Source organism: Natator depressus, chromosome 21 (genome assembly GCF_965152275.1).
Source record: "Natator depressus isolate rNatDep1 chromosome 21, rNatDep2.hap1, whole genome shotgun sequence".
Classification (NCBI taxonomy): domain Eukaryota; kingdom Metazoa; phylum Chordata; order Testudines; family Cheloniidae; genus Natator; species Natator depressus.
In genome coordinates, this window is record NC_134254.1 from 2,166,791 (window position 1) to 2,181,699 (window position 14,909).

The 14,909-nt window shown below is 51.9% G+C and overlaps 1 protein-coding gene across 6 annotated transcripts in view; it reads right to left on the reverse strand.

The window, feature by feature from the left end:
- Positions 1-14,909, reverse strand: part of TAFA3 (TAFA chemokine like family member 3) — a 71,438-nt gene that overhangs the window by 13,447 nt on the left and 43,082 nt on the right. The window lies entirely within an intron of this gene.

Here is a 14,909-nt window from a genome sequence, read left to right on the forward strand (position 1 = left end):
AAGCTGCTGGGGGACACTGGCGCTCACAGAGCCAATCCAGCCGCTGGCTCTCAGACTGCACCAGTGCGTTGAGTCCACAACATTGTCCCAACAGCAGTGAGCAGGTGCAGTGGGAAGCTCAGGGAAAAACAGAACATAGGGTAGCCTGCCCCTCTGCTAGCCCACTCCTGCGGCTGCTCAGTAAGAACCAGCAGCACACAGGCCAATGGGAGTTTCCCCATCTCCCCAGCAGGAGAGCCCCACTCCATGGCTGCAAGTGATCAACGCAGTGTTTCCAAGGCCGGGTGCCTGCTGGAATATTGGACATCTAGCCAGGTGCTGCTGCTGAAGGAGTCTAAACCAGGCCTCAAGGCTGCTAAGCACACCCGTATGGCTGTGTCCAGTGGCTCCCCAGCCCATCTCTAAGTAGGAAGAGTGCTGGCCCTGGCTTGGGCTCATCAGACTGCTTGAGTTCTATTTACTCCTAATCACCCGCCCTGCTGAGCAGAATGAATAGCCTCTCCCCATGGCAGAGGGAAGGGCTTTACTAAAATCAGCTAGTTGGTTAGTTAATTGGAACTGAAAATGAGATGCAAACTTGATACGAGACCACAGAGCGAGGACAATGCCTCGCAATGCCTGTGGCTTCAGTCAAAACACCATCAGCTCCAGCCCCGAATGTTACAACCAAAGGGACGTTCATTCCTGGCACCGTATCCGTGTGCAATCTGACGTGAGCCCCAGCCCTGGGCGTGTCTTAACTTTACAGCAACGCTGCAATGTCTTCCTGCTCAGCAGAAAGGGAGGGTGTTGTTCTGCTGCTCTTTGCCCCCCCCCCCTTTAAAATGTTAAGGAAGAAGGAAAACGAATGCACTGGCTTATCACCTCTGGGATCCCAGCTCAGAATCTAGTTAGCATCACAAATCAATGCATTTCACTGGGTAATGGCCCATACAGCCACCATACAAATTAGCCAAACAGGTCTGGATAGACTTTGATCCCATGACCTGGGAGTGAGTGATCCCTGAAGGTCTTATTTAATGAGGACTGAAAGAAGTGAATGGAGCGCCACACAGGATGACAACACCCCAGTGTGTTACCAGGAATACACTGCCTTTGATGGATGCAGTGATCAGGAGTCAGGCTTTTCCCATGCACCAGCACCATTATGCAGAGATGTATATGGCACATTTTCAAACCCAGCTGCCTAGCTGGACCCCCAAACCTTGCTCACACAATGCAGATGCAGTTCCTGCTTCTGTTCCGAATGAACAAAGACTGCTTGACCCTGCAAGGGGCAAACAGACACAGTAAAGGAGAAAATCTTAAACTGATGGGCTCTAAATTCTGGGAGAGACCAAGCACCTTTCCATCCAGGGCTCTTTCTAATGACAGCTCAGCAATCCCGAGAGGAAAGCCGGTCTGCTCTGCAATGTCCTCTGTACCCGGCTGATTTAATACTGATTTAGTAATTGGGTGAAAAAACAATCTTGTTTTTAAGGCAAATTACTCATTTTGAAACATGAAAGACATTTAATGGATGAAACTTCTTCTGCTGTCTCTCCCACAGGGCCCCCTATGCTGCAACATCTTCAAAAGCAGTTATGGGATTTAGGAGCCTAAGGCCCACTTTCAGAAGTTATTTTCACACTTAGGAGCCTGCCTTTCAATGACACGTGGACTCCTAAGTGCCTCAGATGTTTCTGAAAATGGGACTTACCTAGAGTCTCATTTTTTTGCTGCCATTAATAATAAAAAATGGATAAAAGCCCATTCAAGTTTACCTGGATTTTCAACTTGTAAATGTCCAGACTTCCATAAAAATGGTTGAGCAGCCAGCCAGGCAGCCAGATCTCTGATGCAGGAGCTCTGGCACCTCTGCTGAGGTCTTACCCTGCTCTCTCTACAGCAGCAACCACCTTGGCGGAGGCGCTGAGACCCTTCCGCTGAAACACTGCGAGCAAGTCATCAACACACATCTCAGCCAACGAGCTGCCCTCAAAACCCTGCGGCAGCCTCGGGGCTGCCACTGCCACGTGACTTGCAAACCAAGTGCAACGTAAACGGCACAATGTGGGAAATGCACATTAGCTGGATCCTCTCTAGCGAGTGGCCATGCACTAAACGGCCAGGGAGCCTGCTCCTGTCAGTACTGGGCTTTGCTCCAGAGGCGCCTGGCTTGGTCCTTTTTGCAGTTCAGCGTCCATATTCGGACACTGTCTCTTCACCCTCTTCTATGTCGTGCCCCCAGTGAATTGGGGCAAGTCTAGGACTGGTTGCTGGTCCTAAATTAATCTCTTACATCTACTGATCGGCCTGCGCACATCTTTCATCTCATGGTGCTAGAAGCTGATGAACACCGGTGTAAAGAAATAAACCCCCGGCCCAAAGACAGAAGCGTGTGTCTTAGCAATCACAACAGTCCCGGATCAGCACTGCGCCCGCCAGGCAATGCTTTCGCTGGAGAGTTCATCAGGAAGATATATGAGTGAGAGCCATTTGATTTCAAAGGAGACACAGAAACTGAGAGGACTGTGAATACTGACCCCTGTGCTCACCACTAAATCACCTGCAAGATCTCAAGCTTCAAAACTGATCTAGGATGTATAGAGTGGTAATTTACAACCCCCAGAAGTATTGCTGTATGAAGCCTGTGAACACAGTAATGGCAAGTTAAGTGCAAAAATACTCTGGGTTCCCCAAGCCAGGATCTATGTGCTGCTCAGTGCTCTGCACACTGCAAGAGCTGACAAAGATACTCAGCTCCACTTCCCTTCCTGGCTCTTAGAGGACATTGATTACTGAGTGGGGCATTATGGAGAAGTCCTACAGCATTTAATAGAGAATACCACCCTTGCTGAAGGTAATCAGTCTGTAGACTGTGTCGACTCATAACATGGCTCCCACTCACTATTAACCCCCACAGATTGGGTGAGTACGTTCAGAGGAATTCTACTGCTTTTATTTCTATTTGATTCTGTAAGAGTTCTCCCTAAAGATGGACACAGAGGCTGAGGAATTGGTCTGAAACTTTGATCCAATTTGAATCCAAGTCAGAATTATTTTTAAGGTCTAAAAAAGATGGTATTTTTATATGGAACATCCATGTCCAGGAAGCCTCGAGAGACCCCAAGCAAGCACATTCTCACTGGGGGTTGGGCTAAGATCAGATAAGCACAGAAACTGGAGGGTGCACGTCTAAAGAAACCCTCTTTAGTGGCCGGTCCATCAAAGCAACAGCAGGAGGATGGCACTGAGTTCATACCAAACACACTCTGGCTTGGAGGGTGGGAGGTTACCATGGAATCCCTGGGTCCAATCCCTCTCTGAAGGATTTGGTGCCACAGGAGGCCAGGAGTCAGGCCCAGGCTGCTCTGTGGGCAGCCTTTGCATTTCTCTCTCTTGTTAACACAGATTTTGGTTGCTCTCTATGTTGAAGTTCCCTCTACTGACGGGTTATAAAGGGTTCCTACAGGACTGGTACCAGTGACGGGCATGTTACAGACATGAGCACAGGTGTTCACGGGCCAATAAGGATGTCCGCAGAAGGAGATGCAGATGGTTATAAGCCGTGATTATAAGCGACCTAGCGACAAAGCGCTAGGCCCCCTGTCCAGGATAGCAGGCAGTAGCAGAAGCACACGGGCTTCAAAGAGCTGCAGCACAGTGGCTGGCCTCTGCCCCCACTGGGTTCAAAGCTAAATTAGCTTGAATTATCCTCCTTCCATGAGCAAGCCGGCTGCCCGGTGTGCTCAAGCCTCTGTTGGACACCATGGAGAATTGTGCAGTGCACCAACCTGCTCTCTACCGCACACCAGGCGAGCTCAGCTGTGAAAGGTCTCTAGTGCTCAGCACCCCTCGTCCCAACTCATAAGCCGTAAAAAGAAATTCAGATACAATTTTTCTTTGCACTGCTACTAGCCCAAGGCTTCTTTCATAGCTGCTCCTCAGACCCTCCCATCAGCCTGTGCTCTGTGTTAGGGTCTGTCTATGCTGCAGTCACGGGCCCTCCAACCCAATGCTGCTAACAACACTGAACAGCACCACTGTCATTGGTGTTGTAGAAACGATGGGAATGGCTAAGCACCTGCAATCTCTGGGCCTTGCTCAGTGCTTCAGTGGAGACTTTGTCTGAACAGAGTGTAAGAGAAGACAGCAGCATCTGGCCTATTGTCTCTAGAGTCTTGTCTACATTGTCCTGCTGTCGTTAACAATGTTGGGAGCCCACTGCTGGCATTCGATGCATCAGGTCCGTTAGAGCCATTAGAGCAAGGTTAGATGACACAATGCTCAGCGCACCAACAGGCCATCTAAACCAGGGCTCCCAACGGTGCTAAAACTGGGGGAGCTGACCTGGGGCTGCCAATCGTGGGAAACTTTTGCAAAATTCCTTTAGCACAGGTAAGGCTTTGCTGTGGGCAGACTGGTCTCTCCCACGGTCATTATCAAACTGCCTCTGGATGGGAATTCTAATTCAATGGGATTAGAAAGTTACAGACGACCAGCACTTCTTATCAACAGTAGGGGAAAAAAAAAAAAAAGAAATCCCTGGGTGTTCCTGCTTCTAATAGACCCTTGCAAATCATTCACATACCCCAGCAGGGAGATTTCTGCTGGCCACAAGCAGCAGGATGGCTGCCGCGGCAAACTCGAGCTGAAAGGAGAAACTAGCTGTCTTCCATTTCCAGTCTGATAAATACCCACTAGCAAGGTGCAGCCTTCCCTGGGGCAGCCCGGACTCCTGTGCTACCATTGTCTCATCCCTACGGGTGCTGGGGGTGGGGGGTGGTAAGTGACTGGGCACTCACCTGAGGATAGAACAAACCTCTGTTTCTCCCCAAATTCAAGCCACCCTGAGGTGATAATAGCTTACATTCCTTAGATGCAGCATTAGGTTAGGCCAAGTGACCATCCTGTGCTGTTTCTGGGCTAAGCATTTGCAGGACATCTTACAACCAGGGTAAGAATTTGCTTTCCTACCAACCTGAATTTTGCCGCAGACAGGAGTTAGATAAAGGCAGAAGTTCAGCACAAGTGCAAGTCTCTGAGTGCAAGTTTCTCAGCTGTGTGCTCCTTCCAGAACCCAGCATTTCCAGGCTTTCTACTTCATTCGCGCGGCGATTTTTTTGTCATGGCAAAAGCCCTTCACGGGCCTCTGAGCTGTGTTATCGAACAGGAAGAGTCATTGGGAAATGTCTCTGGCTTTTCAGGCACATTCAAGTGAAGTTGACTGAGAAGCAGTAACACCCCCTGCCTTCCCCAGGGTGGCATTTCCATGATTCTGAAGGGGAATATCCTCTGCTTTACAACAACGCTTTCAACTCCAATAAATAACAACAAAACACAAACTACTGGGCTACAACAGTGAACCCTCTCTGGTTATGTTGATGCTACATCTGGGTCCCTGATTTTAAACTCAGTGTGGCCATGTTCTGAATCGTTAACTTACACCCCAGATTACAAGCCTGTTCATTACAGTCTCGAGTGGTGGGTGGAGTGATTGGGGCCAGAGTTTGTTCACATTGCACTTGCATTGTCTCAAAACCAAAACCACCATGAAGCAAACACAAAAGTGTCCATCGTCGCAGTCAGGCAGTGAGTCCCCCAAGCAGAACCGGCCCAGATTGTTCAGACAGGTAGAACTTCAACATGAGTGACCGAAGGAGAGGGCGAACCAGACAACACGTGGGTGAAGTGCTCGGGGCTCCCCGGTGCAGGGTGAAATAGAATCTTACTACTGATGTGTTGCAAAGGAGCATGGCAGAGCTAGTAAAGACAGGCAGGACACCTGGGCACGGCTAGCCCAGCAACGCTGCACCCCAGCCAGTAGAGCACATTGTGTTCTCGCATTTTAGGGTAGCTGGAACAAACTGTTATGGTCCCTTGAGAGAAGTCACAGCTGTGTTTGGATAGCTGCTTTGGTGGGTTGTGCAATTCACCTGGCTCATTTCTCATGGAGCCCTGTTGTGCCATGGCCCTCTGTGTTCTGGGAAGTGCACGGTCAGTTGGGGAAAGAGTGCAGCATGGACAAAAGCTGCTTCCGGGCACCCTAGTTCTCACAATCCTGCAGGGATTATTGCAGGGACTAGTAAATTCATTCTCAGTGCACACACAAAGTGTCTCCTCAACGCAGTGCGCGTGCCACAGCCCCTTGCAAGAACGCTGCAGCTAGTGCCCAGGTGTGACATTCACACAGGTCACTGCTGTGGGGCATGCAGCTCACACACAACTCAGTGTGAGCTCTCTTGGGCTGTCCCTCTCCCACACCCTGCCAGAGACGCATGTCCTGTGTCACAGTTCAGCTCAGGTGAAATTCAGCCCGAGGCAATAGGCCAGAACGCGGCCTGTGAACCAGTGACGTCCCACCCGAGTCCTGTTCCGAGGCCATCTGTGACGGTTACACGTGGGGCTTGCACAGCACAGGGGTGAATTCCACCCTCTAGCAAGAAAAGCAGCAATACCATTAGGGGTCGATAAGTGAATTAGGGGCAGAGTCTTATCCCCCTTGGCTACAGGGCTGCCGTCGCTCCCCTGCACAGGGAATTCTGGCAGACCCTGCAAGCTGTGTCTTTCATCGAACACTCTCCTATTCCCCGCTCTGAGCTGGTTTTATTGCAGCATTGGTAAGTAGCATTCCTGCCACTCCGGAGGGAGCAGCCATCACGTTTAATAGCCAATTTACCAGCCCCGACACCGCACTCCTCCTTCTTCACCAGCTTGTAGATTGGCAAATAATTACCACGACAGGAAGGCATCAAATATTTATATCCCCTTAACCCAGGAATTTGTCTGGGCCGAGCTGCCGCTGATCTGAGCAAACAGCGCATTAGAGCTGGTGGCTCACCAGAGGCATCGCCACGTCACTGGGTAATTTCTTCCCAGACAAGATGTTGCGGCTGCCTATATTAATCAATTACTCCTAAGCGCTGCACCTTTTATGCTAACACCTATCTGGCAGCAAGAGGCAAGGGAGCTGAGAGGCTCTGGGGCCAGTCTAGCTAACCAGGGAGTTATTCGTCCTCTCCCCGCCCCCACAAATCAGGGCACCTGCCCAGCATTTGAAAAGATTTAACAGGCTTCTAGGGGCTGACCCCCACGCACTTGCCAGTGACATCAATGGGATACATTTCAGGAGCACGGGGGGCATCCACTCTGTGCAGAGGGCTCATACAAAGGTTATGCACTGCTAGGCCTGGTCTACACTAGGGAAGTAGGTTGGTATAACTGCGTCACTCAGGGGTGTGAGAAATCCACCCCCTAGAGGGACACAGTTACACTAACCTAACCCCCAGTGTAGACAGCGCTAGGTCAACAGGAGAACTCTCCTGTCAGCCTTGCGGCTGCCTCTCAGAGAGGTGGAGTACCCTCCTGTCGGCGAGGCAGTGTCTGACCCAAAGCGGTGCAGCTAGCTGCTGTAGCAGGTTATGTGTAGACGTACTCGTCGCAAGTGAGCCCATGCTCAGTATGTATGGGGCCCCAGATTCCATACCTACACTCTCCAGCCTCTTCCGGAAGCCGGAAGCATAGTCTAGGGTGCAGGGAGCAGCATGTCCCCTCTGGGAGGAAGGTGAGGGTTAGGAGCTCACGCTCTACATTGGGAAGGAAGTTTAATGATTTCTCGGTCATGTAGCAAGTGTTTGGCAGAGCAGGAAACTGAACCCAGGAGTCCTGACTGCCAGTTCTCTGCTCTAACCACAAGATCAGGCTCCACCCTCTTGTCATGAAGTTGGGAGCTCAGTTCGCCTCCCGCTCTCCAGCCCTTCTCAATGCAAAACACGCTGCCCACTATTTTCACACCTGGGTGTCTAAAACTACAGTGCCAGCATCAACAATTATGCATCTCAATGAAAGTGACCCGGTTTTCAGAGGCATTAAGCACCTGGAGCTCCCGTTCAATCACCAGGAGCTGGGGCGAGGGCGGGAGAGGGAACCTCTGAAAGGTCAGGCCACATTTATTGGTATGCCTCGCTATGGACATAGGTTCCTCACTTGGGGTGCCCAGCTATGAAAATACTGGCCATGCTCCCACACGCGGCGGTGGCAATAACAACGGGCAAGGCCACTTTCGGTGTCATATTAGGAACCAGGAGACAATAATGCAAACCTCTGAAAGTAGGAACAGTGCCTAGGACTGAAAAGTACCCCACTGACTGAACCGAAGCCACCAGCCATTCCAGGGTTAAAGTCTTTACACCAGTACACCCCCCACGGTCTGGCTTGCAGGCAGTATAGGTTTTGCAATTTCCATCAGTTCTATTTGGCTTTATTTATTGTTATTTCATGGTCATTTTCTGCTAATGAACCATCACTTCCATTCCTGTCCATAATAATTACACAATTACCTATCCTGGAAGTATTTTGTAATAACGTCTCCGGCCGTAAATTTTATTCTCCCTTTTCAATTCCATCATAATTCAGTTTTAATGAAGGTTTGAACCTTTTCTGAATGTGGAAATGACAGACTTTGGTGAAACTGAAAAGAAAAGTAACTTCTTGTGGAACAGATGTGTCATATTCTGCCGCAGTTTTAATAGTTAATGGCATTGGCCGCATAATCTGAGGAATAAGCAGTGATCCTGGAGCTTGGTTTATTGTGAACATAAATCCAGATCTATGCAGGCCCCTCCTGCGGTTGTGCCCTGGACATTAAAGATACTGTTACTGGGAGCTGTTAAAAATGTACTTAGATCCTTGCTCCCCTTTACAATGAAGAGTACTATGTGCATGTCTCAGGGATAGAGGCTGTTACAGCTCCATCCCTTCCTTAAGAACAGCACTCGGTACCTGCCTAACACCTTCCAGCTGAAGACCTCAAACGGCTTTCAATCCTGCAGGAATTCATTAAAGAATGGGTATTCGTCACACTCCCTCTGAAGTCAGTTTTACCTCCCTGTCCATCTGTCCACTCACCATGCTGTCCAGCTGCTTGCCTGCCACTAACACAAAGCCAGATGGAACAGACAAGAACTGACTAAAAGGGCAAGACCCATATTAGATTTATCCATGTTCATGCAGCGTTGTGCTCCCAGATGTCTCCACTATCTTCTTCCTTTTGGGTAGGAAGCAAACATGCTTAAAGGGAACACGTATGGCGTGTATCATTCCTGACTGCTTAGGAGTGGAGTTCTTGCCTGTCTATCACTAAGTAATTTCACTAGTCTGAATATTTTAAAAGGAGGAGGAAAGGCAAACAAAACTAAAACACCAGCATTGAGCTTGCAGCCCAATGGCCTCACACTGGCCCCAAGAACACGTTAATGTAGGCCCTGACTCAGGAGAGCATCCCTGTTGAAGTCAATGTGACTTAAGCACAGGTTTAAGATTAAGCACATGTTAATGTGACCCTGAATCTGAGCTCTATGGAGCAGGCTGCATGTCTGATGGCCATTAGCAAGATTTCTGGACAACCCAGCACAGAGCAGAGCAAAAACTTCCCTCTACAGTCAAGTAGCTTAATGCAAATGAGAAGGCAGGGGCTGAAGGGAAGGGGACACAGAACTCACCACAGCCAGGCAGCCCTGGGAATGTTCACAATATGCAGAAGTGGGAGGGAACGTGTTCGGCAGGGAAGAGCTCAGGGCAATCACACAGAACCCACTGAAACACGTTCACTCTCTCCTCTCACCTCACAAATAGGCCTGGTAAGTGCTGCTCGTCTGGGCGCCTTTGGCTTGCTTAGCCGATTTGTTCAGAAGACTTGGCAAGCAGGCAGGCAAACAGAGTGCAGAAGCGAACACTCAGAGCTCAGAGGCATGCAAAGCTCTGAGGAGACCTAGGTGTTCGACGAACCATAGGCAGCTTCCCCTGTCCCAGCTCCAGGCCTGCCGCAGCTCAGCAATATATAACAGGAACCCAGCCAGGAAAGAAGGGACTGAGGACAGAGCCGGGCCTTTAGCGTTTAGCTAGCAAAGTGGACTGAGCGTGCCCAGAGAAAGGCTGGAGGCTGAGGTGCAGCTAGAAGCAGAGAAGCTGCGACAACGAGTACGTCTACACTTGGAGCTAGGGGAGCGATTCCCAGCTCGCAGAGACGTGCCCACGCCAGCGCGGCTCGAGTGAGTGCACTGACAGAGCAGTGTCGCCAGTACCATGGACAGCGTCAGCATCTGGGCAGGTCGGTCCCGGGGACGGCGACGGCTGGGGCTACACTAGCATGCTAGCTCTGCACACGCTGGGAATCCCCCCAGCTCCTCCCACCGTAGTCCCAGAGAGACCCGGGAGGTGGGATTCGCAGCACTAGCTCCGTCTGCTGGCTCATCATGCTGGAAAAGCAAAGCAATCATCTTCTGTGCTTCTGCAGTGGGCTCCTTTCCCGTAGGCCCCAGGGCGCAGCCTGACCCACCTTCATGACTTGTGCTGCCCAGCCACCCGGTGAAGAGCAAAGCGAGGCTCAGAAAGGTTAAAGGCCAGATGGATCAACCTGGGTGCTGGGCAGACAGACACGTCTATATGTGGGCATCTAAAGAAGTGACCTGACTTTCAGACGTGCTGAGCCCCCTCCGCACCCATGGATTTCAGTGAGAGCTGTGAGTGCTCATCTGGCCTGAAATTCAGGAGACGCATTTATCTGCCTCACTACGGATCTGGCTTTATCACCCTACTTGGCAAATGCTGCCTTAAGTGACTTGCCTGGGATGGGGGCAGAAACAGGAACCTAGGAGTCCTGACCCACCCACAAGCTTTCCTCCCCCTTCTACAAAACCCCGTATAGCACCTACACAACGCTGTGATCCTTCACACAAAGCAAAGCTACGTCCCGCTGGATCCTAGGACAACGACACGTCACTATTTAGCCCTTTCCCTCTGCACCTACTGTGGGTCACACCCAAGATTTAACACTCTCCATCCCTCAGCATTCACACACACAAACATACACTAACACACCTGCGTGCGCCCATGATCGAACACATGCCATGCACGTGTACACACATGCTCTCACACTCACGCGATCACACACACACACAAACTCCCAGGTGCTCACACATATGCATGCACTTTGGGGAGTTTTTACACAGCTGACCTATAACACTCCAGTAGCAGAGGTATCCCTGTGAGGGTCCCCGTGGGGGTGGAAGGGCACAGACCCCAAACTCCCCTCCAGGCCCTTTGACTTCAAAACTCTGTCTCTTTTCATTTTCAGCATGTTGGAAGGTGCAGCAGAGAGGGCAAAGGGGGGCAGAATGGGGGAAACGGCTCCTTGGGGCCGTTCAGCAAGCGGGCTCTGCCACGCACACTAATACTCCAAAGCCTTTTGAATTTCCTCACCAAGGTGCAGCAGGGAGATAAAGAGAAACTCGATTCCCAGAGTTACTGTCACTGGCTTATCCCAGCAACAGCAAAAATGAGCGAAGAGACTCTAGGGAGCCCAACTGCCCCTCCCCCACTGCCAAAAAGAAGTCCCATTCATCTCAACAGGGATGCTGCTTTACAGGCTTTGGCTGTTATTCCACCAGGGGTGGGCCGCATGGGGCTGTAAGCGTGGCAGGTGTGTGCCTCGGACTTGCTGTCTTGAATAGAAACACGGAGCAATGGGGACACAGCGAAATAACAGTTAAACACCCCTACCAAACCAACCCCCCACTGTGCACACAGCTCTCCCCAGGGGGCAGGATGAGAGGGTGAACCAACAGTCATGAGGCCGTGTACAAATCTGCCTAGAACAGTATCAAATCACAGACTCCTAGAAATGCAGGGCTGGAAGGGACCTCGAGAGGTCGGCTAGTCCAGCCCCCTGCGCTGAGGCAGGACCAAGTGAACCTAGACCAGCCCTGACAGGTTTGTCCAACTTGTTCTTAAACATCCCCAATGACGGGGATTCTACAGCTTCCCTTTGAAGCCTGGTCCAGAGCTGAACTATCCTGATAATTAGGAAGTTTTTCCCTATCTCCCTTGCTGCAGATTAAGCCCGTTACTTCTTGCCCTATCTTCAGTGGACATGGAGAACAAGTTTTCATCCTCTTTATAACAGCCCTTAACATATCTGAAGACTGTTCTCAGGTCCTCTCCCGCCCCAGGGTGCATCTACAGAGTATTCTGGAGTGAGCAGAGGATGCCTCCAACCTGGGTCGATAGCTGGGCTATCAAGGCTCGTGCTAATGATCTGAAAATAGCAGTAGAGACAGCACTATGAAGCCATGGCTTGGGCTCTGAAGCCCATCCTGACCACAGGCTTCAGAGCCTGAGCTCCAACCCAAGCCACGACTTCCGTGTGCTGTCTGTACAGCTGTTTTTAGAGAGCTAGAGTGAGCCCTACTACTCCCCCAGTCTATTGACCTGGGCTGGGAGGCTCATTCCCATGGGTCCCTAAATGCTGTATAGAAATTCCCACTGGCTTCTTGAACCTTTGATCTTTTTCTTGTTGTCCTCTGGACTCTCTCCAATGTATCCCCATCTTTCCTACAGCGTGACACCCAGAGCTGGACACGGTACTCCAGCTAGGGCTCCACCAGTGCCGAGCAGAGCGGGACAGTTACCTCCTGTGTCTGACCTACATAGAACAGAGCAGAACTGAATCGGATGGAATAGGGCCCTGATCTAAGACCTTCTCTGCAAAGCACTTGGGCTGGGATTTTCCAAGGCTCTTAAGGGAGTTAGGTGCCCAAATCTCACTGAAATTCAAAAGGAGTAGTGCTTCTAACTCCTGTACCCGTCCCATGCTCCAGTGCATGCTGGTGATTCGTTCCCAGTGACTTCAGCGCAGGGAGTTGGTGATTGCTTTAGACAGCAGTGCTTGGAGAGACAGCAGGGTCCTAGTCTGCCCCACTAACTTTACATGTGCTAATCCACGCTGAAGTGCCTTGCTGGGCGGAGCCCTCATGGGGATGTCGCTCCAGTTCTAATGTGTCCGTCATTCCTGTGCCCTCCCTTCCCCACAGCCTGCTGGAGACCTCCCTGCGTTTTCATTCCCATTTGCTCTTCATCCCACGGACATTTTTTGCAGCTTTGAGTCTCCGATTCCTTGTCCCTCTGCTCTCACGACAGCCAAACTCGCAGCATAGAGTTGGTGCAAGGGAGAAGGAAGATCCATTCCTGTCCCGGCCCCAATGGGCTGCTCCTGCAGCTATGACATGCTACAGTTTGATGCATGCTGCTGCATGAGGCTGTACCAGGTCCATAGCACACAGCAGCAATTAGGAGAGGAGAGGACGCAGCCTAAAGCCACGGGGGAGTAATGCCGGGACTAAGCGAGGAGAGGAGCAAACAGGGCCATCCTCAGCATGAAGGACTGAGAGAGAGCAGGCCCCTGCCGCTTTCTGCAGCAGTCACCAGCTTGGCTATGCTTCCGGTGCAGTTATCTCTGCGGCCTGATCAGAACCGATCATTTCCCGCCGCCCCCTCCCCGCGCCGGCGCTCTGGAATGAATCCCAGGTGAGCTGCAGCTCAGAGCCTCTGCACAGGAGGCCAACACGTGTGGGAAGGGAGGCAAATTACCACATGCTGCTGCTGGAGGCGTGACTTCAGCGTAGGCAGGAGCCAGCCCAGGTGCAGCTCTGGGAACAGAACCCAGGCATCAGGATGCCTAATCCATTCCTCTAATGCCCAGCCCTCACTCAACACACGCTCTTATGTGTATGCCCCACCGCCCTCTGCTGGGTGGTGACATCCGACATGCCCATGTGTTTATCACTGAGCCTTTGTACCTACTCCTACGGGGAGCTACAGCACATTGATTAGAGGCCTGCCTTTTGGAGCCACGGCCATGAGTTGCATTGCAGAGGCACCTGGCTGGGGTCTGCGCGTGTGCCGCTGAAGCCTCTCACAGACATTGCCTGTGCTCAGAAGGAAGAGACGAGCGCCTCATTTGGGGGACTGGTAAAAATCCAGCCTCTGGTCAGCCAGCAGCTTCTCAGAGGTTCCTAGATTCCAAGGCCAGGGGGGACCCCGGAGATCTGATCCCCTGTAGACCACAGGCCAAGAAACTTCCCCACTGTCATTCCTCGAGCACCTGTCTATGGCCAGTGCCTAGACATCAGCATGCAGTCGTGCGTGGGCATCGATCCAGATGCCCTGGGCCCCATGGGGCAAGGATAAAACCCAGCTCAGCCTAGAGAGGCTGTTGGTGAGCTCGTGCCTCCTGCCGAGCTCCCGGACAGTGCTACCAGCTGCCCTCGGCCATGCTGTTCTGCGGTCGCCTGAGGCCTAACTGGCAACACCTGCTTGTCAAACAAGTCAGCCCCTGTCCTGACAGCAGGCGGGCGCCTTCCAGCCATAATTCTCAGCAGAGCCACGGAGCAGCCCAGTGCGTCATCTGAATGGCATGAACGCTCCCGCGGAGCCAGTTGGCGGGTGAGCACCTGATGGTAACGGACTCAGGCAGCTAGCTCTGTGTCTGTGCCCCAGGACACAGCCCGGCGCACAGAGCACGTGGTTGCTGCCCAGCATACAGTAACAGTGCCCCTCGCCTGCTGTCACATGGAGCCACACGCAGGCTTTGTGCTGCTCCAGAATTCAGGCCCTGGACGGCTAATCTGCACAAGAAAGGCAGGTGTTGCCAGGGAATCAACATGGCATCCCCAGAGACCGGCCTGTTGGCGCTAGCCCCGGAGGCTCTGCCCACAGCCCCCACCCCTGCCATCCGTGTGTGTGCGCCACACGGCACGAACCCAGCAGACTGCACTTGGCTGGCTGTGAAAGCGCCATGCAGGAGAGCGCTGATGGCAGCACGGGTTTCCACTGCGGCCTGGCCTCCTGCCTTCAAGCTGGGGAAGGCTCTTGTGTGATGGTGTGGCCTCTCGCCACCAGCTCCCCTGTCCTGGGATAGACTGGAGTTGGAGATTTGCCCTGCGTAGATTGGGCCCTCTGGGCCCAGGCTATCCACCTCCCTGGGGCAGACACACAGCATTAGCTACCCAGATGTAATTGCTCCCAATAAAGCTGCAGGTGATGCAGAAAGTGCTGGGTAGCCTTTCCCTTTGCAGTCTCATAACACCAGC